The 21,651-nt window shown below is 51.3% G+C and overlaps 13 non-coding genes across 13 annotated transcripts; all 13 read left to right on the top strand.

Moving 5' to 3' along the window:
- The first annotated feature begins 1,561 nt into the window (after positions 1–1,561).
- Positions 1,562–1,645, top strand: Trnal-uag. Its single transcript has one exon. It is a non-coding gene; the product is annotated as a tRNA-Leu (tRNA).
- Positions 1,646–3,217: 1,572 nt separating this feature from the next.
- On the top strand, positions 3,218–3,301 carry Trnal-uaa. Its single transcript has one exon. It is a non-coding gene; the product is annotated as a tRNA-Leu (tRNA).
- A 1,572-nt stretch (positions 3,302–4,873) lies between these two features.
- Positions 4,874–4,957, top strand: Trnal-uaa. The gene has a single exon. It is a non-coding gene; the product is annotated as a tRNA-Leu (tRNA).
- A 1,572-nt stretch (positions 4,958–6,529) lies between these two features.
- Trnal-uaa lies at positions 6,530–6,613 on the top strand. Its single transcript has one exon. It is a non-coding gene; the product is annotated as a tRNA-Leu (tRNA).
- A 1,572-nt stretch (positions 6,614–8,185) lies between these two features.
- On the top strand, positions 8,186–8,269 carry Trnal-uaa. The gene has a single exon. It is a non-coding gene; the product is annotated as a tRNA-Leu (tRNA).
- A 1,572-nt stretch (positions 8,270–9,841) lies between these two features.
- On the top strand, positions 9,842–9,925 carry Trnal-uaa. Its single transcript has one exon. It is a non-coding gene; the product is annotated as a tRNA-Leu (tRNA).
- Positions 9,926–11,497: 1,572 nt separating this feature from the next.
- Trnal-uaa lies at positions 11,498–11,581 on the top strand. Its single transcript has one exon. It is a non-coding gene; the product is annotated as a tRNA-Leu (tRNA).
- A 1,572-nt stretch (positions 11,582–13,153) lies between these two features.
- On the top strand, positions 13,154–13,237 carry Trnal-uaa. Its single transcript has one exon. It is a non-coding gene; the product is annotated as a tRNA-Leu (tRNA).
- A 1,572-nt stretch (positions 13,238–14,809) lies between these two features.
- Trnal-uaa lies at positions 14,810–14,893 on the top strand. Its single transcript has one exon. It is a non-coding gene; the product is annotated as a tRNA-Leu (tRNA).
- Positions 14,894–16,465: 1,572 nt separating this feature from the next.
- Trnal-uaa lies at positions 16,466–16,549 on the top strand. The gene has a single exon. It is a non-coding gene; the product is annotated as a tRNA-Leu (tRNA).
- Positions 16,550–18,121: 1,572 nt separating this feature from the next.
- Positions 18,122–18,205, top strand: Trnal-uaa. Its single transcript has one exon. It is a non-coding gene; the product is annotated as a tRNA-Leu (tRNA).
- Positions 18,206–19,777: 1,572 nt separating this feature from the next.
- Positions 19,778–19,861, top strand: Trnal-uaa. Its single transcript has one exon. It is a non-coding gene; the product is annotated as a tRNA-Leu (tRNA).
- A 1,572-nt stretch (positions 19,862–21,433) lies between these two features.
- On the top strand, positions 21,434–21,517 carry Trnal-uaa. Its single transcript has one exon. It is a non-coding gene; the product is annotated as a tRNA-Leu (tRNA).
- The last annotated feature ends 134 nt before the right edge of the window (positions 21,518–21,651 follow it).

The following is a 21,651-nucleotide window of genomic DNA, read 5'->3' as shown; positions in this document are numbered from 1 at the left end:
CATTCTGAAACTAACGTACTCCCTTGATCTTATAGAACAAGTAAATTACGCAGAAACACGCCGTGGAGATTTTACTAGAGACGACAGTGACAGCAGTGCGGGCGTCGCACGTCCGATAGCCCGAGCGGCCGAAAACAAATAGCGGAACATAGTTTCCTCGTGCCGGGTTTTAGCTCTTCTCACGGACGTTTCCGTGGTCGTTGTGTTGTGGCTCAGGGCTATTCCATTTTCCTTCCCTAAAAGGCAACGCGAGAGACTGTCAGGCAAATCCCAAGTGATCTGTACACGGACTAAGACGTCCGCACGTCTGCCAACATTCTCGCCAACTTGTATGCCGTGCCAACGACACGGGTTCATGTCCGATTACCGAAATTAGGCAGCGTTGGCCATGGTTAGTGCTCGGCTGGGTGACGAACTAGGAAGTCCGCGTGTGTTGGTTTCTTCAGTTTTGCCTTTTTCCTTAGTTTTTGGTGCTGCTGTGCGGTAATGGTACGGTCCAGCTCGCTGACCCCCCCTCTTGCTCTCGGTACGCAAAGGCGCGAACGTGCGGCCACAGTCAAATGAAAGGGTCCGTTGTGTGTTTGTCGATGTGGACTCTCCCAGTCGTTTCTAGCGCCTGTCCTCTACATATACGCCCATTTGCAAGCGTCAGCTTTCGCGTCAGCCGAGCAAAGTCGAGACAAGTCGACACATGGAGACACACGATGCTGTGAATCGTAATCCGCACTAGCCTACGAAGGGAGAAGGGAAACCATTTGTACCGTTGAAAACACTCTCCTGCGTAAAGGAGACAACTTCCGTGCGATGTCCGGCCTTCGAACCCGGAGCAGCTACTTGGGAAGCAACCATGCTGACCGACACACCACCACCGCCTTCTGCTACGCGCTGCTTGCGCCATCATGTGTCGCCTTCCCTCCTGGCGCCAGAGGCCGAAGGCGATAGCGCTGCAGGCGCTCAACGCCGAGTGCAACGCGAGCACCACTGAACCCGATTTCCTGGCGCTGCTAGGGTGACATACTGTAACTAGGCGCAGAACTGACTTTCTCTGATAAATTGGCCCTTTAATGCACATCAGGGCGAACACGAAATTTCTAATATGAAGTACTCACTGACGATCCAAAGACGTTTCAGTATGTATGCGTCGGTACCACCGGGGCAGTGCCTAAGTATTGGAAAGTGAAGGCCGACAGTTAGAGCCTCACATGAAATATTTCATTGGCTTCCCACGAGTGCGTAATGCACAGCGTGGCTGTTGCTAGGAAACGGTCTCATTCGCCGTTCGTTAATATCTAGTTTTCTTTGCATCAATGTGAAAATGTTCCTATTACTAAATACAGTTTTGCTAGTCACAGTTCAAACTGGAAGCGACGGAAGAAAGCGGTCCAACGCGCCACATTGTTTCCCGAAAGCGAGGGTGCGTTTAGTACGCCACATCTGACATTGCGTCTCACATATTCTGAAACTGACATAATTCCATCCTACCGAAAAAAGAAACAGATTTCGGAGTGAGGTTCCTGAGGTCTTGCTAGAGATGGAAGTCACTGGAGCGCTTGTCTTGCGCGTCAGATTGGCCGAGCGGTCTAAGGCGCCAGATTTAGGCTCTGCTTCCCGTAAGGGAGCGTGGGTTCGAACCCCACATCTGACAATGCTTTTTAAACATTCTGAAACTAACGTACTCCCTTGATCTTATAGAACAAGTAAATTACGCAGAAACACGCCGTGGAGATTTTACTAGAGACGACAGTGACAGCAGTGCGGGCGTCGCACGTCCGATAGCCCGAGCGGCCGAAAACAAATAGCGGAACATAGTTTCCTCGTGCCGGGTTTTAGCTCTTCTCACGGACGTTTCCGTGGTCGTTGTGTTGTGGCTCAGGGCTATTCCATTTTCCTTCCCTAAAAGGCAACGCGAGAGACTGTCAGGCAAATCCCAAGTGATCTGTACACGGACTAAGACGTCCGCACGTCTGCCAACATTCTCGCCAACTTGTATGCCGTGCCAACGACACGGGTTCATGTCCGATTACCGAAATTAGGCAGCGTTGGCCATGGTTAGTGCTCGGCTGGGTGACGAACTAGGAAGTCCGCGTGTGTTGGTTTCTTCAGTTTTGCCTTTTTCCTTAGTTTTTGGTGCTGCTGTGCGGTAATGGTACGGTCCAGCTCGCTGACCCCCCTCTTGCTCTCGGTACGCAAAGGCGCGAACGTGCGGCCACAGTCAAATGAAAGGGTCCGTTGTGTGTTTGTCGATGTGGACTCTCCCAGTCGTTTCTAGCGCCTGTCCTCTACATATACGCCCATTTGCAAGCGTCAGCTTTCGCGTCAGCCGAGCAAAGTCGAGACAAGTCGACACATGGAGACACACGATGCTGTGAATCGTAATCCGCACTAGCCTACGAAGGGAGAAGGGAAACCATTTGTACCGTTGAAAACACTCTCCTGCGTAAAGGAGACAACTTCCGTGCGATGTCCGGCCTTCGAACCCGGAGCAGCTACTTGGGAAGCAACCATGCTGACCGACACACCACCACCGCCTTCTGCTACGCGCTGCTTGCGCCGTCATGTGTCGCCTTCCCTCCTGGCGCCAGAGGCCGAAGGCGATAGCGCTGCAGGCGCTCAACGCCGAGTGCAACGCGAGCACCACTGAACCCGATTTCCTGGCGCTGCTAGGGTGACATACTGTAACTAGGCGCAGAACTGACTTTCTCTGATAAATTGGCCCTTTAATGCACATCAGGGCGAACACGAAATTTCTAATATGAAGTACTCACTGACGATCCAAAGACGTTTCAGTATGTATGCGTCGGTACCACCGGGGCAGTGCCTAAGTATTGGAAAGTGAAGGCCGACAGTTAGAGCCTCACATGAAATATTTCATTGGCTTCCCACGAGTGCGTAATGCACAGCGTGGCTGTTGCTAGGAAACGGTCTCATTCGCCGTTCGTTAATATCTAGTTTTCTTTGCATCAATGTGAAAATGTTCCTATTACTAAATACAGTTTTGCTAGTCACAGTTCAAACTGGAAGCGACGGAAGAAAGCGGTCCAACGCGCCACATTGTTTCCCGAAAGCGAGGGTGCGTTTAGTACGCCACATCTGACATTGCGTCTCACATATTCTGAAACTGACATAATTCCATCCTACCGAAAAAAGAAACAGATTTCGGAGTGAGGTTCCTGAGGTCTTGCTAGAGATGGAAGTCACTGGAGCGCTTGTCTTGCGCGTCAGATTGGCCGAGCGGTCTAAGGCGCCAGATTTAAGCTCTGCTTCCCGTAAGGGAGCGTGGGTTCGAACCCCACATCTGACAATGCTTTTTAAACATTCTGAAACTAACGTACTCCCTTGATCTTATAGAACAAGTAAATTACGCAGAAACACGCCGTGGAGATTTTACTAGAGACGACAGTGACAGCAGTGCGGGCGTCGCACGTCCGATAGCCCGAGCGGCCGAAAACAAATAGCGGAACATAGTTTCCTCGTGCCGGGTTTTAGCTCTTCTCACGGACGTTTCCGTGGTCGTTGTGTTGTGGCTCAGGGCTATTCCATTTTCCTTCCCTAAAAGGCAACGCGAGAGACTGTCAGGCAAATCCCAAGTGATCTGTACACGGACTAAGACGTCCGCACGTCTGCCAACATTCTCGCCAACTTGTATGCCGTGCCAACGACACGGGTTCATGTCCGATTACCGAAATTAGGCAGCGTTGGCCATGGTTAGTGCTCGGCTGGGTGACGAACTAGGAAGTCCGCGTGTGTTGGTTTCTTCAGTTTTGCCTTTTTCCTTAGTTTTTGGTGCTGCTGTGCGGTAATGGTACGGTCCAGCTCGCTGACCCCCCTCTTGCTCTCGGTACACAAAGGCGCGAACGTGCGGCCACAGTCAAATGAAAGGGTCCGTTGTGTGTTTGTCGATGTGGACTCTCCCAGTCGTTTCTAGCGCCTGTCCTCTACATATACGCCCATTTGCAAGCGTCAGCTTTCGCGTCAGCCGAGCAAAGTCGAGACAAGTCGACACATGGAGACACACGATGCTGTGAATCGTAATCCGCACTAGCCTACGAAGGGAGAAGGGAAACCATTTGTACCGTTGAAAACACTCTCCTGCGTAAAGGAGACAACTTCCGTGCGATGTCCGGCCTTCGAACCCGGAGCAGCTACTTGGGAAGCAACCATGCTGACCGACACACCACCACCGCCTTCTGCTACGCGCTGCTTGCGCCATCATGTGTCGCCTTCCCTCCTGGCGCCAGAGGCCGAAGGCGATAGCGCTGCAGGCGCTCAACGCCGAGTGCAACGCGAGCACCACTGAACCCGATTTCCTGGCGCTGCTAGGGTGACATACTGTAACTAGGCGCAGAACTGACTTTCTCTGATAAATTGGCCCTTTAATGCACATCAGGGCGAACACGAAATTTCTAATATGAAGTACTCACTGACGATCCAAAGACGTTTCAGTATGTATGCGTCGGTACCACCGGGGCAGTGCCTAAGTATTGGAAAGTGAAGGCCGACAGTTAGAGCCTCACATGAAATATTTCATTGGCTTCCCACGAGTGCGTAATGCACAGCGTGGCTGTTGCTAGGAAACGGTCTCATTCGCCGTTCGTTAATATCTAGTTTTCTTTGCATCAATGTGAAAATGTTCCTATTACTAAATACAGTTTTGCTAGTCACAGTTCAAACTGGAAGCGACGGAAGAAAGCGGTCCAACGCGCCACATTGTTTCCCGAAAGCGAGGGTGCGTTTAGTACGCCACATCTGACATTGCGTCTCACATATTCTGAAACTGACATAATTCCATCCTACCGAAAAAAGAAACAGATTTCGGAGTGAGGTTCCTGAGGTCTTGCTAGAGATGGAAGTCACTGGAGCGCTTGTCTTGCGCGTCAGATTGGCCGAGCGGTCTAGGGCGCCAGATTTAAGCTCTGCTTCCCGTAAGGGAGCGTGGGTTCGAACCCCACATCTGACAATGCTTTTTAAACATTCTGAAACTAACGTACTCCCTTGATCTTATAGAACAAGTAAATTACGCAGAAACACGCCGTGGAGATTTTACTAGAGACGACAGTGACAGCAGTGCGGGCGTCGCACGTCCGATAGCCCGAGCGGCCGAAAACAAATAGCGGAACATAGTTTCCTCGTGCCGGGTTTTAGCTCTTCTCACGGACGTTTCCGTGGTCGTTGTGTTGTGGCTCAGGGCTATTCCATTTTCCTTCCCTAAAAGGCAACGCGAGAGACTGTCAGGCAAATCCCAAGTGATCTGTACACGGACTAAGACGTCCGCACGTCTGCCAACATTCTCGCCAACTTGTATGCCGTGCCAACGACACGGGTTCATGTCCGATTACCGAAATTAGGCAGCGTTGGCCATGGTTAGTGCTCGGCTGGGTGACGAACTAGGAAGTCCGCGTGTGTTGGTTTCTTCAGTTTTGCCTTTTTCCTTAGTTTTTGGTGCTGCTGTGCGGTAATGGTACGGTCCAGCTCGCTGACCCCCCTCTTGCTCTCGGTACGCAAAGGCGCGAACGTGCGGCCACAGTCAAATGAAAGGGTCCGTTGTGTGTTTGTCGATGTGGACTCTCCCAGTCGTTTCTAGCGCCTGTCCTCTACATATACGCCCATTTGCAAGCGTCAGCTTTCGCGTCAGCCGAGCAAAGTCGAGACAAGTCGACACATGGAGACACACGATGCTGTGAATCGTAATCCGCACTAGCCTACGAAGGGAGAAGGGAAACCATTTGTACCGTTGAAAACACTCTCCTGCGTAAAGGAGACAACTTCCGTGCGATGTCCGGCCTTCGAACCCGGAGCAGCTACTTGGGAAGCAACCATGCTGACCGACACACCACCACCGCCTTCTGCTACGCGCTGCTTGCGCCATCATGTGTCGCCTTCCCTCCTGGCGCCAGAGGCCGAAGGCGATAGCGCTGCAGGCGCTCAACGCCGAGTGCAACGCGAGCACCACTGAACCCGATTTCCTGGCGCTGCTAGGGTGACATACTGTAACTAGGCGCAGAACTGACTTTCTCTGATAAATTGGCCCTTTAATGCACATCAGGGCGAACACGAAATTTCTAATATGAAGTACTCACTGACGATCCAAAGACGTTTCAGTATGTATGCGTCGGTACCACCGGGGCAGTGCCTAAGTATTGGAAAGTGAAGGCCGACAGTTAGAGCCTCACATGAAATATTTCATTGGCTTCCCACGAGTGCGTAATGCACAGCGTGGCTGTTGCTAGGAAACGGTCTCATTCGCCGTTCGTTAATATCTAGTTTTCTTTGCATCAATGTGAAAATGTTCCTATTACTAAATACAGTTTTGCTAGTCACAGTTCAAACTGGAAGCGACGGAAGAAAGCGGTCCAACGCGCCACATTGTTTCCCGAAAGCGAGGGTGCGTTTAGTACGCCACATCTGACATTGCGTCTCACATATTCTGAAACTGACATAATTCCATCCTACCGAAAAAAGAAACAGATTTCGGAGTGAGGTTCCTGAGGTCTTGCTAGAGATGGAAGTCACTGGAGCGCTTGTCTTGCGCGTCAGATTGGCCGAGCGGTCTAGGGCGCCAGATTTAAGCTCTGCTTCCCGTAAGGGAGCGTGGGTTCGAACCCCACATCTGACAATGCTTTTTAAACATTCTGAAACTAACGTACTCCCTTGATCTTATAGAACAAGTAAATTACGCAGAAACACGCCGTGGAGATTTTACTAGAGACGACAGTGACAGCAGTGCGGGCGTCGCACGTCCGATAGCCCAAGCGGCCGAAAACAAATAGCGGAACATAGTTTCCTGGTGCCGGGTTTTAGCTCTTCTCACGGACGTTTCCGTGGTCGTTGTGTTGTGGCTCAGGGCTATTCCATTTTCCTTCCCTAAAAGGCAACGCGAGAGACTGTCAGGCAAATCCCAAGTGATCTGTACACGGACTAAGACGTCCGCACGTCTGCCAACATTCTCGCCAACTTGTATGCCGTGCCAACGACACGGGTTCATGTCCGATTACCGAAATTAGGCAGCGTTGGCCATGGTTAGTGCTCGGCTGGGTGACGAACTAGGAAGTCCGCGTGTGTTGGTTTCTTCAGTTTTGCCTTTTTCCTTAGTTTTTGGTGCTGCTGTGCGGTAATGGTACGGTCCAGCTCGCTGACCCCCCTCTTGCTCTCGGTACGCAAAGGCGCGAACGTGCGGCCAGAGTCAAATGAAAGGGTCCGTTGTGTGTTTGTCGATGTGGACTCTCCCAGTCGTTTCTAGCGCCTGTCCTCTACATATACGCCCATTTGCAAGCGTCAGCTTTCGCGTCAGCCGAGCAAAGTCGAGACAAGTCGACACATGGAGACACACGATGCTGTGAATCGTAATCCGCACTAGCGTACGAAGGGAGAAGGGAAACCATTTGTACCGTTGAAAACACTCTCCTGCGTAAAGGAGACAACTTCCGTGCGATGTCCGGCCTTCGAACCCGGAGCAGCTACTTGGGAAGCAACCATGCTGACCGACACACCACCACCGCCTTCTGCTACGCGCTGCTTGCGCCATCATGTGTCGCCTTCCCTCCTGGCGCCAGAGGCCGAAGGCGATAGCGCTGCAGGCGCTCAACGCCGAGTGCAACGCGAGCACCACTGAACCCGATTTCCTGGCGCTGCTAGGGTGACATACTGTAACTAGGCGCAGAACTGACTTTCTCTGATAAATTGGCCCTTTAATGCACATCAGGGCGAACACGAAATTTCTAATATGAAGTACTCACTGACGATCCAAAGACGTTTCAGTATGTATGCGTCGGTACCACCGGGGCAGTGCCTAAGTATTGGAAAGTGAAGGCCGACAGTTAGAGCCTCACATGAAATATTTCATTGGCTTCCCACGAGTGCGTAATGCACAGCGTGGCTGTTGCTAGGAAACGGTCTCATTCGCCGTTCGTTAATATCTAGTTTTCTTTGCATCAATGTGAAAATGTTCCTATTACTAAATACAGTTTTGCTAGTCACAGTTCAAACTGGAAGCGACGGAAGAAAGCGGTCCAACGCGCCACATTGTTTCCCGAAAGCGAGGGTGCGTTTAGTACGCCACATCTGACATTGCGTCTCACATATTCTGAAACTGACATAATTCCATCCTACCGAAAAAAGAAACAGATTTCGGAGTGAGGTTCCTGAGGTCTTGCTAGAGATGGAAGTCACTGGAGCGCTTGTCTTGCGCGTCAGATTGGCCGAGCGGTCTAGGGCGCCAGATTTAAGCTCTGCTTCCCGTAAGGGAGCGTGGGTTCGAACCCCACATCTGACAATGCTTTTTAAACATTCTGAAACTAACGTACTCCCTTGATCTTATAGAACAAGTAAATTACGCAGAAACACGCCGTGGAGATTTTACTAGAGACGACAGTGACAGCAGTGCGGGCGTCGCACGTCCGATAGCCCGAGCGGCCGAAAACAAATAGCGGAACATAGTTTCCTCGTGCCGGGTTTTAGCTCTTCTCACGGACGTTTCCGTGGTCGTTGTGTTGTGGCTCAGGGCTATTCCATTTTCCTTCCCTAAAAGGCAACGCGAGAGACTGTCAGGCAAATCCCAAGTGATCTGTACACGGACTAAGACGTCCGCACGTCTGCCAACATTCTCGCCAACTTGTATGCCGTGCCAACGACACGGGTTCATGTCCGATTACCGAAATTAGGCAGCGTTGGCCATGGTTAGTGCTCGGCTGGGTGACGAACTAGGAAGTCCGCGTGTGTTGGTTTCTTCAGTTTTGCCTTTTTCCTTAGTTTTTGGTGCTGCTGTGCGGTAATGGTACGGTCCAGCTCGCTGACCCCCCTCTTGCTCTCGGTACGCAAAGGCGCGAACGTGCGGCCACAGTCAAATGAAAGGGTCCGTTGTGTGTTTGTCGATGTGGACTCTCCCAGTCGTTTCTAGCGCCTGTCCTCTACATATACGCCCATTTGCAAGCGTCAGCTTTCGCGTCAGCCGAGCAAAGTCGAGACAAGTCGACACATGGAGACACACGATGCTGTGAATCGTAATCCGCACTAGCCTACGAAGGGAGAAGGGAAACCATTTGTACCGTTGAAAACACTCTCCTGCGTAAAGGAGACAACTTCCGTGCGATGTCCGGCCTTCGAACCCGGAGCAGCTACTTGGGAAGCAACCATGCTGACCGACACACCACCACCGCCTTCTGCTACGCGCTGCTTGCGCCATCATGTGTCGCCTTCCCTCCTGGCGCCAGAGGCCGAAGGCGATAGCGCTGCAGGCGCTCAACGCCGAGTGCAACGCGAGCACCACTGAACCCGATTTCCTGGCGCTGCTAGGGTGACATACTGTAACTAGGCGCAGAACTGACTTTCTCTGATAAATTGGCCCTTTAATGCACATCAGGGCGAACACGAAATTTCTAATATGAAGTACTCACTGACGATCCAAAGACGTTTCAGTATGTATGCGTCGGTACCACCGGGGCAGTGCCTAAGTATTGGAAAGTGAAGGCCGACAGTTAGAGCCTCACATGAAATATTTCATTGGCTTCCCACGAGTGCGTAATGCACAGCGTGGCTGTTGCTAGGAAACGGTCTCATTCGCCGTTCGTTAATATCTAGTTTTCTTTGCATCAATGTGAAAATGTTCCTATTACTAAATACAGTTTTGCTAGTCACAGTTCAAACTGGAAGCGACGGAAGAAAGCGGTCCAACGCGCCACATTGTTTCCCGAAAGCGAGGGTGCGTTTAGTACGCCACATCTGACATTGCGTCTCACATATTCTGAAACTGACATAATTCCATCCTACCGAAAAAAGAAACAGATTTCGGAGTGAGGTTCCTGAGGTCTTGCTAGAGATGGAAGTCACTGGAGCGCTTGTCTTGCGCGTCAGATTGGCCGAGCGGTCTAGGGCGCCAGATTTAAGCTCTGCTTCCCGTAAGGGAGCGTGGGTTCGAACCCCACATCTGACAATGCTTTTTAAACATTCTGAAACTAACGTACTCCCTTGATCTTATAGAACAAGTAAATTACGCAGAAACACGCCGTGGAGATTTTACTAGAGACGACAGTGACAGCAGTGCGGGCGTCGCACGTCCGATAGCCCAAGCGGCCGAAAACAAATAGCGGAACATAGTTTCCTGGTGCCGGGTTTTAGCTCTTCTCACGGACGTTTCCGTGGTCGTTGTGTTGTGGCTCAGGGCTATTCCATTTTCCTTCCCTAAAAGGCAACGCGAGAGACTGTCAGGCAAATCCCAAGTGATCTGTACACGGACTAAGACGTCCGCACGTCTGCCAACATTCTCGCCAACTTGTATGCCGTGCCAACGACACGGGTTCATGTCCGATTACCGAAATTAGGCAGCGTTGGCCATGGTTAGTGCTCGGCTGGGTGACGAACTAGGAAGTCCGCGTGTGTTGGTTTCTTCAGTTTTGCCTTTTTCCTTAGTTTTTGGTGCTGCTGTGCGGTAATGGTACGGTCCAGCTCGCTGACCCCCCTCTTGCTCTCGGTACGCAAAGGCGCGAACGTGCGGCCAGAGTCAAATGAAAGGGTCCGTTGTGTGTTTGTCGATGTGGACTCTCCCAGTCGTTTCTAGCGCCTGTCCTCTACATATACGCCCATTTGCAAGCGTCAGCTTTCGCGTCAGCCGAGCAAAGTCGAGACAAGTCGACACATGGAGACACACGATGCTGTGAATCGTAATCCGCACTAGCGTACGAAGGGAGAAGGGAAACCATTTGTACCGTTGAAAACACTCTCCTGCGTAAAGGAGACAACTTCCGTGCGATGTCCGGCCTTCGAACCCGGAGCAGCTACTTGGGAAGCAACCATGCTGACCGACACACCACCACCGCCTTCTGCTACGCGCTGCTTGCGCCATCATGTGTCGCCTTCCCTCCTGGCGCCAGAGGCCGAAGGCGATAGCGCTGCAGGCGCTCAACGCCGAGTGCAACGCGAGCACCACTGAACCCGATTTCCTGGCGCTGCTAGGGTGACATACTGTAACTAGGCGCAGAACTGACTTTCTCTGATAAATTGGCCCTTTAATGCACATCAGGGCGAACACGAAATTTCTAATATGAAGTACTCACTGACGATCCAAAGACGTTTCAGTATGTATGCGTCGGTACCACCGGGGCAGTGCCTAAGTATTGGAAAGTGAAGGCCGACAGTTAGAGCCTCACATGAAATATTTCATTGGCTTCCCACGAGTGCGTAATGCACAGCGTGGCTGTTGCTAGGAAACGGTCTCATTCGCCGTTCGTTAATATCTAGTTTTCTTTGCATCAATGTGAAAATGTTCCTATTACTAAATACAGTTTTGCTAGTCACAGTTCAAACTGGAAGCGACGGAAGAAAGCGGTCCAACGCGCCACATTGTTTCCCGAAAGCGAGGGTGCGTTTAGTACGCCACATCTGACATTGCGTCTCACATATTCTGAAACTGACATAATTCCATCCTACCGAAAAAAGAAACAGATTTCGGAGTGAGGTTCCTGAGGTCTTGCTAGAGATGGAAGTCACTGGAGCGCTTGTCTTGCGCGTCAGATTGGCCGAGCGGTCTAGGGCGCCAGATTTAAGCTCTGCTTCCCGTAAGGGAGCGTGGGTTCGAACCCCACATCTGACAATGCTTTTTAAACATTCTGAAACTAACGTACTCCCTTGATCTTATAGAACAAGTAAATTACGCAGAAACACGCCGTGGAGATTTTACTAGAGACGACAGTGACAGCAGTGCGGGCGTCGCACGTCCGATAGCCCGAGCGGCCGAAAACAAATAGCGGAACATAGTTTCCTCGTGCCGGGTTTTAGCTCTTCTCACGGACGTTTCCGTGGTCGTTGTGTTGTGGCTCAGGGCTATTCCATTTTCCTTCCCTAAAAGGCAACGCGAGAGACTGTCAGGCAAATCCCAAGTGATCTGTACACGGACTAAGACGTCCGCACGTCTGCCAACATTCTCGCCAACTTGTATGCCGTGCCAACGACACGGGTTCATGTCCGATTACCGAAATTAGGCAGCGTTGGCCATGGTTAGTGCTCGGCTGGGTGACGAACTAGGAAGTCCGCGTGTGTTGGTTTCTTCAGTTTTGCCTTTTTCCTTAGTTTTTGGTGCTGCTGTGCGGTAATGGTACGGTCCAGCTCGCTGACCCCCCTCTTGCTCTCGGTACGCAAAGGCGCGAACGTGCGGCCACAGTCAAATGAAAGGGTCCGTTGTGTGTTTGTCGATGTGGACTCTCCCAGTCGTTTCTAGCGCCTGTCCTCTACATATACGCCCATTTGCAAGCGTCAGCTTTCGCGTCAGCCGAGCAAAGTCGAGACAAGTCGACACATGGAGACACACGATGCTGTGAATCGTAATCCGCACTAGCCTACGAAGGGAGAAGGGAAACCATTTGTACCGTTGAAAACACTCTCCTGCGTAAAGGAGACAACTTCCGTGCGATGTCCGGCCTTCGAACCCGGAGCAGCTACTTGGGAAGCAACCATGCTGACCGACACACCACCACCGCCTTCTGCTACGCGCTGCTTGCGCCATCATGTGTCGCCTTCCCTCCTGGCGCCAGAGGCCGAAGGCGATAGCGCTGCAGGCGCTCAACGCCGAGTGCAACGCGAGCACCACTGAACCCGATTTCCTGGCGCTGCTAGGGTGACATACTGTAACTAGGCGCAGAACTGACTTTCTCTGATAAATTGGCCCTTTAATGCACATCAGGGCGAACACGAAATTTCTAATATGAAGTACTCACTGACGATCCAAAGACGTTTCAGTATGTATGCGTCGGTACCACCGGGGCAGTGCCTAAGTATTGGAAAGTGAAGGCCGACAGTTAGAGCCTCACATGAAATATTTCATTGGCTTCCCACGAGTGCGTAATGCACAGCGTGGCTGTTGCTAGGAAACGGTCTCATTCGCCGTTCGTTAATATCTAGTTTTCTTTGCATCAATGTGAAAATGTTCCTATTACTAAATACAGTTTTGCTAGTCACAGTTCAAACTGGAAGCGACGGAAGAAAGCGGTCCAACGCGTCACATTGTTTCCCGAAAGCGAGGGTGCGTTTAGTACGCCACATCTGACATTGCGTCTCACATATTCTGAAACTGACATAATTCCATCCTACCGAAAAAAGAAACAGATTTCGGAGTGAGGTTCCTGAGGTCTTGCTAGAGATGGAAGTCACTGGAGCGCTTGTCTTGCGCGTCAGATTGGCCGAGCGGTCTAAGGCGCCAGATTTAAGCTCTGCTTCCCGTAAGGGAGCGTGGGTTCGAACCCCACATCTGACAATGCTATTTAAACATTCTGAAACTAACGTACTCCCTTGATCTTATAGAACAAGTAAATTACGCAGAAACACGCCGTGGAGATTTTACTAGAGACGACAGTGACAGCAGTGCGGGCGTCGCACGTCCGATAGCCCGAGCGGCCGAAAACAAATAGCGGAACATAGTTTCCTCGTGCCGGGTTTTAGCTCTTCTCACGGACGTTTCCGTGGTCGTTGTGTTGTGGCTCAGGGCTATTCCATTTTCCTTCCCTAAAAGGCAACGCGAGAGACTGTCAGGCAAATCCCAAGTGATCTGTACACGGACTAAGACGTCCGCACGTCTGCCAACATTCTCGCCAACTTGTATGCCGTGCCAACGACACGGGTTCATGTCCGATTACCGAAATTAGGCAGCGTTGGCCATGGTTAGTGCTCGGCTGGGTGACGAACTAGGAAGTCCGCGTGTGTTGGTTTCTTCAGTTTTGCCTTTTTCCTTAGTTTTTGGTGCTGCTGTGCGGTAATGGTACGGTCCAGCTCGCTGACCCCCCTCTTGCTCTCGGTACGCAAAGGCGCGAACGTGCGGCCACAGTCAAATGAAAGGGTCCGTTGTGTGTTTGTCGATGTGGACTCTCCCAGTCGTTTCTAGCGCCTGTCCTCTACATATACGCCCATTTGCAAGCGTCAGCTTTCGCGTCAGCCGAGCAAAGTCGAGACAAGTCGACACATGGAGACACACGATGCTGTGAATCGTAATCCGCACTAGCCTACGAAGGGAGAAGGGAAACCATTTGTACCGTTGAAAACACTCTCCTGCGTAAAGGAGACAACTTCCGTGCGATGTCCGGCCTTCGAACCCGGAGCAGCTACTTGGGAAGCAACCATGCTGACCGACACACCACCACCGCCTTCTGCTACGCGCTGCTTGCGCCATCATGTGTCGCCTTCCCTCCTGGCGCCAGAGGCCGAAGGCGATAGCGCTGCAGGCGCTCAACGCCGAGTGCAACGCGAGCACCACTGAACCCGATTTCCTGGCGCTGCTAGGGTGACATACTGTAACTAGGCGCAGAACTGACTTTCTCTGATAAATTGGCCCTTTAATGCACATCAGGGCGAACACGAAATTTCTAATATGAAGTACTCACTGACGATCCAAAGACGTTTCAGTATGTATGCGTCGGTACCACCGGGGCAGTGCCTAAGTATTGGAAAGTGAAGGCCGACAGTTAGAGCCTCACATGAAATATTTCATTGGCTTCCCACGAGTGCGTAATGCACAGCGTGGCTGTTGCTAGGAAACGGTCTCATTCGCCGTTCGTTAATATCTAGTTTTCTTTGCATCAATGTGAAAATGTTCCTATTACTAAATACAGTTTTGCTAGTCACAGTTCAAACTGGAAGCGACGGAAGAAAGCGGTCCAACGCGCCACATTGTTTCCCGAAAGCGAGGGTGCGTTTAGTACGCCACATCTGACATTGCGTCTCACATATTCTGAAACTGACATAATTCCATCCTACCGAAAAAAGAAACAGATTTCGGAGTGAGGTTCCTGAGGTCTTGCTAGAGATGGAAGTCACTGGAGCGCTTGTCTTGCGCGTCAGATTGGCCGAGCGGTCTAAGGCGCCAGATTTAAGCTCTGCTTCCCGTAAGGGAGCGTGGGTTCGAACCCCACATCTGACAATGCTTTTTAAACATTCTGAAACTAACGTACTCCCTTGATCTTATAGAACAAGTAAATTACGCAGAAACACGCCGTGGAGATTTTACTAGAGACGACAGTGACAGCAGTGCGGGCGTCGCACGTCCGATAGCCCGAGCGGCCGAAAACAAATAGCGGAACATAGTTTCCTCGTGCCGGGTTTTAGCTCTTCTCACGGACGTTTCCGTGGTCGTTGTGTTGTGGCTCAGGGCTATTCCATTTTCCTTCCCTAAAAGGCAACGCGAGAGACTGTCAGGCAAATCCCAAGTGATCTGTACACGGACTAAGACGTCCGCACGTCTGCCAACATTCTCGCCAACTTGTATGCCGTGCCAACGACACGGGTTCATGTCCGATTACCGAAATTAGGCAGCGTTGGCCATGGTTAGTGCTCGGCTGGGTGACGAACTAGGAAGTCCGCGTGTGTTGGTTTCTTCAGTTTTGCCTTTTTCCTTAGTTTTTGGTGCTGCTGTGCGGTAATGGTACGGTCCAGCTCGCTGACCCCCCTCTTGCTCTCGGTACGCAAAGGCGCGAACGTGCGGCCACAGTCAAATGAAAGGGTCCGTTGTGTGTTTGTCGATGTGGACTCTCCCAGTCGTTTCTAGCGCCTGTCCTCTACATATACGCCCATTTGCAAGCGTCAGCTTTCGCGTCAGCCGAGCAAAGTCGAGACAAGTCGACACATGGAGACACACGATGCTGTGAATCGTAATCCGCACTAGCGTACGAAGGGAGAAGGGAAACCATTTGTACCGTTGAAAACACTCTCCTGCGTAAAGGAGACAACTTCCGTGCGATGTCCGGCCTTCGAACCCGGAGCAGCTACTTGGGAAGCAACCATGCTGACCGACACACCACCACCGCCTTCTGCTACGCGCTGCTTGCGCCATCATGTGTCGCCTTCCCTCCTGGCGCCAGAGGCCGAAGGCGATAGCGCTGCAGGCGCTCAACGCCGAGTGCAACGCGAGCACCACTGAACCCGATTTCCTGGCGCTGCTAGGGTGACATACTGTAACTAGGCGCAGAACTGACTTTCTCTGATAAATTGGCCCTTTAATGCACATCAGGGCGAACACGAAATTTCTAATATGAAGTACTCACTGACGATCCAAAGACGTTTCAGTATGTATGCGTCGGTACCACCGGGGCAGTGCCTAAGTATTGGAAAGTGAAGGCCGACAGTTAGAGCCTCACATGAAATATTTCATTGGCTTCCCACGAGTGCGTAATGCACAGCGTGGCTGTTGCTAGGAAACGGTCTCATTCGCCGTTCGTTAATATCTAGTTTTCTTTGCATCAATGTGAAAATGTTCCTATTACTAAATACAGTTTTGCTAGTCACAGTTCAAACTGGAAGCGACGGAAGAAAGCGGTCCAACGCGCCACATTGTTTCCCGAAAGCGAGGGTGCGTTTAGTACGCCACATCTGACATTGCGTCTCACATATTCTGAAACTGACATAATTCCATCCTACCGAAAAAAGAAACAGATTTCGGAGTGAGGTTCCTGAGGTCTTGCTAGAGATGGAAGTCACTGGAGCGCTTGTCTTGCGCGTCAGATTGGCCGAGCGGTCTAAGGCGCCAGATTTAAGCTCTGCTTCCCGTAAGGGAGCGTGGGTTCGAACCCCACATCTGACAATGCTTTTTAAACATTCTGAAACTAACGTACTCCCTTGATCTTATAGAACAAGTAAATTACGCAGAAACACGCCGTGGAGATTTTACTAGAGACGACAGTGACAGCAGTGCGGGCGTCGCACGTCCGATAGCCCGAGCGGCCGAAAACAAATAGCGGAACATAGTTTCCTCGTGCCGGGTTTTAGCTCTTCTCACGGACGTTTCCGTGGTCGTTGTGTTGTGGCTCAGGGCTATTCCATTTTCCTTCCCTAAAAGGCAACGCGAGAGACTGTCAGGCAAATCCCAAGTGATCTGTACACGGACTAAGACGTCCGCACGTCTGCCAACATTCTCGCCAACTTGTATGCCGTGCCAACGACACGGGTTCATGTCCGATTACCGAAATTAGGCAGCGTTGGCCATGGTTAGTGCTCGGCTGGGTGACGAACTAGGAAGTCCGCGTGTGTTGGTTTCTTCAGTTTTGCCTTTTTCCTTAGTTTTTGGTGCTGCTGTGCGGTAATGGTACGGTCCAGCTCGCTGACCCCCCTCTTGCTCTCGGTACGCAAAGGCGCGAACGTGCGGCCACAGTCAAATGAAAGGGTCCGTTGTGTGTTTGTCGATGTGGACTCTCCCAGTCGTTTCTAGCGCCTGTCCTCTACATATACGCCCATTTGCAAGCGTCAGCTTTCGCGTCAGCCGAGCAAAGTCGAGACAAGTCGACACATGGAGACACACGATGCTGTGAATCGTAATCCGCACTAGCGTACGAAGGGAGAAGGGAAACCATTTGTACCGTTGAAAACACTCTCCTGCGTAAAGGAGACAACTTCCGTGCGATGTCCGGCCTTCGAACCCGGAGCAGCTACTTGGGAAGCAACCATGCTGACCGACACACCACCACCGCCTTCTGCTACGCGCTGCTTGCGCCATCATGTGTCGCCTTCCGTCCTGGCGCCAGAGGCCGAAGGCGATAGCGCTGCAGGCGCTCAACGCCGAGTGCAACGCGAGCACCACTGAACCCGATTTCCTGGCGCTGCTAGGGTGACATACTGTAACTAGGCGCAGAACTGACTTTCTCTGATAAATTGGCCCTTTAATGCACATCAGGGCGAACACGAAATTTCTAATATGAAGTACTCACTGACGATCCAAAGACGTTTCAGTATGTATGCGTCGGTACCACCGGGGCAGTGCCTAAGTATTGGAAAGTGAAGGCCGACAGTTAGAGCCTCACATGAAATATTTCATTGGCTTCCCACGAGTGCGTAATGCACAGCGTGGCTGTTGCTAGGAAACGGTCTCATTCGCCGTTCGTTAATATCTAGTTTTCTTTGCATCAATGTGAAAATGTTCCTATTACTAAATACAGTTTTGCTAGTCACAGTTCAAACTGGAAGCGACGGAAGAAAGCGGTCCAACGCGCCACATTGTTTCCCGAAAGCGAGGGTGCGTTTAGTACGCCACATCTGACATTGCGTCTCACATATTCTGAAACTGACATAATTCCATCCTACCGAAAAAAGAAACAGATTTCGGAGTGAGGTTCCTGAGGTCTTGCTAGAGATGGAAGTCACTGGAGCGCTTGTCTTGCGCGTCAGATTGGCCGAGCGGTCTAAGGCGCCAGATTTAAGCTCTGCTTCCCGTAAGGGAGCGTGGGTTCGAACCCCACATCTGACAATGCTTTTTAAACATTCTGAAACTAACGTACTCCCTTGATCTTATAGAACAAGTAAATTACGCAGAAACACGCCGTGGAGATTTTACTAGAGACGACAGTGACAGCAGTGCGGGCGTCGCACGTCCGATAGCCCGAGCGGCCGAAAACAAATAGCGGAACATAGTTTCCTCGTGCCGGGTTTTAGCTCTTCTCACGGACGTTTCCGTGGTCGTTGTGTTGTGGCTCAGGGCTATTCCATTTTCCTTCCCTAAAAGGCAACGCGAGAGACTGTCAGGCAAATCCCAAGTGATCTGTACACGGACTAAGACGTCCGCACGTCTGCCAACATTCTCGCCAACTTGTATGCCGTGCCAACGACACGGGTTCATGTCCGATTACCGAAATTAGGCAGCGTTGGCCATGGTTAGTGCTCGGCTGGGTGACGAACTAGGAAGTCCGCGTGTGTTGGTTTCTTCAGTTTTGCCTTTTTCCTTAGTTTTTGGTGCTGCTGTGCGGTAATGGTACGGTCCAGCTCGCTGACCCCCCTCTTGCTCTCGGTACGCAAAGGCGCGAACGTGCGGCCACAGTCAAATGAAAGGGTCCGTTGTGTGTTTGTCGATGTGGACTCTCCCAGTCGTTTCTAGCGCCTGTCCTCTACATATACGCCCATTTGCAAGCGTCAGCTTTCGCGTCAGCCGAGCAAAGTCGAGACAAGTCGACACATGGAGACACACGATGCTGTGAATCGTAATCCGCACTAGCCTACGAAGGGAGAAGGGAAACCATTTGTACCGTTGAAAACACTCTCCTGCGTAAAGGAGACAACTTCCGTGCGATGTCCGGCCTTCGAACCCGGAGCAGCTACTTGGGAAGCAACCATGCTGACCGACACACCACCACCGCCTTCTGCTACGCGCTGCTTGCGCCATCATGTGTCGCCTTCCCTCCTGGCGCCAGAGGCCGAAGGCGATAGCGCTGCAGGCGCTCAACGCCGAGTGCAACGCGAGCACCACTGAACCCGATTTCCTGGCGCTGCTAGGGTGACATACTGTAACTAGGCGCAGAACTGACTTTCTCTGATAAATTGGCCCTTTAATGCACATCAGGGCGAACACGAAATTTCTAATATGAAGTACTCACTGACGATCCAAAGACGTTTCAGTATGTATGCGTCGGTACCACCGGGGCAGTGCCTAAGTATTGGAAAGTGAAGGCCGACAGTTAGAGCCTCACATGAAATATTTCATTGGCTTCCCACGAGTGCGTAATGCACAGCGTGGCTGTTGCTAGGAAACGGTCTCATTCGCCGTTCGTTAATATCTAGTTTTCTTTGCATCAATGTGAAAATGTTCCTATTACTAAATACAGTTTTGCTAGTCACAGTTCAAACTGGAAGCGACGGAAGAAAGCGGTCCAACGCGCCACATTGTTTCCCGAAAGCGAGGGTGCGTTTAGTACGCCACATCTGACATTGCGTCTCACATATTCTGAAACTGACATAATTCCATCCTACCGAAAAAAGAAACAGATTTCGGAGTGAGGTTCCTGAGGTCTTGCTAGAGATGGAAGTCACTGGAGCGCTTGTCTTGCGCGTCAGATTGGCCGAGCGGTCTAGGGCGCCAGATTTAAGCTCTGCTTCCCGTAAGGGAGCGTGGGTTCGAACCCCACATCTGACAATGCTTTTTAAACATTCTGAAACTAACGTACTCCCTTGATCTTATAGAACAAGTAAATTACGCAGAAACACGCCGTGGAGATTTTACTAGAGACGACAGTGACAGCAGTGCGGGCGTCGCACGTCCGATAGCCCGAGCGGCCGAAAACAAATAGCGGAACATAGTTTCCTGGTGCCGGGTTTTAGCTCTTCTCACGGACGTTTCCGTGGTCGTTGTGTTGTGGCTCAGGGCTATTCCATTTTCCTTCCCTAAAAGGCAACGCGAGAGACTGTCAGGCAAATCCCAAGTGATCTGTACACGGACTAAGACGTCCGCACGTCTGCCAACATTCTCGCCAACTTGTATGCCGTGCCAACGACACGGGTTCATGTCCGATTACCGAAATTAGGCAGCGTTGGCCATGGTTAGTGCTCGGCTGGGTGACGAACTAGGAAGTCCGCGTGTGTTGGTTTCTTCAGTTTTGCCTTTTTCCTTAGTTTTTGGTGCTGCTGTGCGGTAATGGTACGGTCCAGCTCGCTGACCCCCCTCTTGCTCTCGGTACGCAAAGGCGCGAACGTGCGGCCACAGTCAAATGAAAGGGTCCGTTGTGTGTTTGTCGATGTGGACTCTCCCAGTCGTTTCTAGCGCCTGTCCTCTACATATACGCCCATTTGCAAGCGTCAGCTTTCGCGTCAGCCGAGCAAAGTCGAGACAAGTCGACACATGGAGACACACGATGCTGTGAATCGTAATCCGCACTAGCCTACGAAGGGAGAAGGGAAACCATTTGTACCGTTGAAAACACTCTCCTGCGTAAAGGAGACAACTTCCGTGCGATGTCCGGCCTTCGAACCCGGAGCAGCTACTTGGGAAGCAACCATGCTGACCGACACACCACCACCGCCTTCTGCTACGCGCTGCTTGCGCCATCATGTGTCGCCTTCCCTCCTGGCGCCAGAGGCCGAAGGCGATAGCGCTGCAGGCGCTCAACGCCGAGTGCAACGCGAGCACCACTGAACCCGATTTCCTGGCGCTGCTAGGGTGACATACTGTAACTAGGCGCAGAACTGACTTTCTCTGATAAATTGGCCCTTTAATGCACATCAGGGCGAACACGAAATTTCTAATATGAAGTACTCACTGACGATCCAAAGACGTTTCAGTATGTATGCGTCGGTACCACCGGGGCAGTGCCTAAGTATTGGAAAGTGAAGGCCGACAGTTAGAGCCTCACATGAAATATTTCATTGGCTTCCCACGAGTGCGTAATGCACAGCGTGGCTGTTGCTAGGAAACGGTCTCATTCGCCGTTCGTTAATATCTAGTTTTCTTTGCATCAATGTGAAAATGTTCCTATTACTAAATACAGTTTTGCTAGTCACAGTTCAAACTGGAAGCGACGGAAGAAAGCGGTCCAACGCGCCACATTGTTTCCCGAAAGCGAGGGTGCGTTTAGTACGCCACATCTGACATTGCGTCTCACATATTCTGAAACTGACATAATTCCATCCTACCGAAAAAAGAAACAGATTTCGGAGTGAGGTTCCTGAGGTCTTGCTAGAGATGGAAGTCACTGGAGCGCTTGTCTTGCGCGTCAGATTGGCCGAGCGGTCTAGGGCGCCAGATTTAAGCTCTGCTTCCCGTAAGGGAGCGTGGGTTCGAACCCCACATCTGACAATGCTTTTTAAACATTCTGAAACTAACGTACTCCCTTGATCTTATAGAACAAGTAAATTACGCAGAAACACGCCGTGGAGATTTTACTAGAGACGACAGTGACAGCAGTGCGGGCGTCGCACGTCCGATAGCCC

This window comes from Schistocerca piceifrons, unplaced genomic scaffold (assembly GCF_021461385.2).
Source record: "Schistocerca piceifrons isolate TAMUIC-IGC-003096 unplaced genomic scaffold, iqSchPice1.1 HiC_scaffold_1279, whole genome shotgun sequence".
Taxonomy (NCBI): Eukaryota; Metazoa; Arthropoda; class Insecta; order Orthoptera; family Acrididae; genus Schistocerca; species Schistocerca piceifrons.
Note: the sequence above shows the minus strand (reverse complement) of the source record. Positions and strands in the feature narration are given on the sequence as shown.